The sequence below is a fragment of the Chenopodium album genome, chromosome 1 (assembly GCF_948465745.1).
Source record: "Chenopodium album chromosome 1, dcCheAlbu1.1, whole genome shotgun sequence".
Taxonomy (NCBI): domain Eukaryota; kingdom Viridiplantae; phylum Streptophyta; class Magnoliopsida; order Caryophyllales; family Amaranthaceae; genus Chenopodium; species Chenopodium album.
The window spans coordinates 7,105,027-7,107,550 of record NC_137834.1 but is presented as its reverse complement, the minus strand read 5'-3'; the positions used below and the strand labels follow the sequence as shown (position 1 = coordinate 7,107,550).

General features: G+C 35.0%; 1 long non-coding RNA gene across 1 annotated transcript; it reads left to right on the top strand.

The window, feature by feature from the left end:
* On the top strand, positions 1-1,938 carry LOC145642373 (uncharacterized). The gene is made up of 3 exons (XR_014115671.1): positions 1-273; positions 373-421; positions 1,736-1,938. It is a non-coding gene; the product is annotated as an uncharacterized LOC145642373 (long non-coding RNA).
* The last annotated feature ends 586 nt before the right edge of the window (positions 1,939-2,524 follow it).

Genomic DNA, 2,524 nt, shown 5'->3' with positions numbered 1-2,524 from the left:
CTTAAAGCTTCATCCTTCTTTTCTTCTTTCTTCCTCCCATTTTTGTACTACTTCACCTTATATATGTTCCAGGCCATTTTTCAACCACTTACGATCATTTTTAGCCTTTTGTTGTTTGATACAAAGTTGTTCTTCTCAAAAAATCCTTGAGTTTAGGATCAAGAATCACCAAATTCGGAGTTACATACTATGAGATATGGCTTCTGCAAGATCTGACTCCTTCTTTTCAACGTGAACCTTCCCGTGAGCTTTGCTACTTTATATTGTTTTGCGGTTAGTATTTCAAAACTAATATCTATATTCAATTTATGATTTTTTTTAAGGTTTCATATTTGATTCTTATTTAAAATACTCCATATAATGTTTATTTAGGAGATAGTTCGTGGTTGTAAATCTAGGTGGAATAGTTGTAAAGATGAAGGTACGTACTCGTGGCTAGACCTTTAAATATGTGATTTTATACAAATGTGTTTTGTGTTTTGAATGATGAAATATGTTTGAATGTTGAACAAGGATTTATGAATGTTTATGAAATGAAATGAATTGAATATTGTGAAATGTTTTACTGTTTGATCTTTGGAAATAATTTCAATGTTCTAAAAGTTGTTTATACACATACTTGAATTCAAATTCATTTTAAAGAGCAAATGTTGTTGAAATCCCATACATGGGAATTGGAAGGTTAATTTATCAAAGATATATATTGGATTTTTATGACTCCCACTATGTGGAGATAAAATTGAAGACTATGGATTATGTATGACCTAGTCTTTCCCCTTGATAGCACTTAGGGCTGTGCAGAGTACGGTCTAGACCGCACCAAACCGCAAATCAAATCGCAATTTTGCGGTTTGGTGCGGTTTGCGGTTTGGAAATTACGGCGCGGTTTTCAAATTTGACCAAACTGCGGTTTTGCGGTTTGGTGCGGTTTCAAAAAAATTTCAAACTAAACCGCACCGCAAACCGCAATTTAATGCAAAAACTCTTATATGGAAAGAAGACTCTTATTTTGTATTTATATGTACTGAATTGTGTGGGTCATTATTAAGAAAACGAAAGTTTTCCTTTCTTATTACTCTTCGTTTCTTGTGCTTTGGAGTTGTAATGGAGTGGTTGTGGTTTACTTAATGATTTTGCTCCATGTTTGCCTTGGCATGTTACTGGGTCACTATTAACATTGAAGTAAAGCACTACTTCTTTATTGAATTATTTGCATAGTTGTACAGTTTCCAAGTAAAAATTTCATAACAAAAGATTAGCAAATAATCATTATTTGTGAGGTAAAAAAATTATGGAAAAACCGCAAACCGCACCGCAACAAACCGTATTTTGCGGTGCGGTTTGGTGCGGTTTGAAAAAATCACTAACCGCAATTTTGCGGTTTGGTGCGGTTTGAGATCCAAACCGCACCGTGCACAACCCTAATAGCACTATGTAAGGAGTTACTAGCTTGGGGGTGTGCACACTTAGGTGGAAAAATGGTTTACGAAAATATTGATCTTCCATTTCTATTGGAATCTATTTTGGGAAAGTCGTTGGTTTTGAAATGTTGATACTTTTTGGAATGTTTCTAAACGTTTCTTAATGTGAAGTTTCTATTTATGGAAGGTTTGAATAAATGCTATTATAAATGCTAATCTTACGAGAGCATGTTTAATTAAATAACTTGATTTTACGTATCTAGCACTGGTATGTACTTAGCGTTTTGCTAATACGTATTTCTCTTTTGTTTTAGCTTGGCCCTACTTATCATTCTGATAAGTAGATAGGTAATGATGACTCGACGTGATCTAAATGTGGCATTGGGGATGAAGGGCGATAATCATGTAGTCTAGGTCTCATGGTTGACGTTTTGTATGAAAAATTCTCATATGGTTCAATTTTGAAATCTACTATTACTATTATTATCAATATATAAAAGTTAAGAATGTATTTTCTACGCTGAAAGTCTCTGTTTTTGAAAAGCCTTAAGTAATCACGTGGCAGTAATGCTCCAAAGTTACTCCCTAAAGTTGGATTATTATTATTAATATTAGAGGGTAATTTGGGGGTGTTACACGAGGAAACCCTACCCTTAATTTCACCTTTACCGTCGTGAATTAATTTATGAAATTCCTTTCGACGGCGGCGTTAAGACTATCCTTTAGTTCTTAATTTGTTGAAGCTACCCGCAAACTCTTGAGTCTTGACGATGAACCCAATAAAATGATACCATCGAAGAAGACCTCTGAATTCTTCACCAACAAAGCAAAAACGAAAAATTAAAAACTAGAAAGGAAACGGACTGGAGAACTGGGCTTGCCGGCGACGGCTAGACGAAGAGAGCCAGTCGCCGGCAAGCAGAGACTGAGATAAGGTGGAGGCGGTGGGGCGATGGAGGATAAGACAAGGGTTAGAAGGAGAAAGGGTCGAGAGATAGATTGAATTAATTTCTAAGAGATTGCTCTACTTGGTTCGTTATACAAAAGAATTTCATTTTATGAACTTTTGTAGTTTGTACTCTTATACTACCTTTGATTTTTTT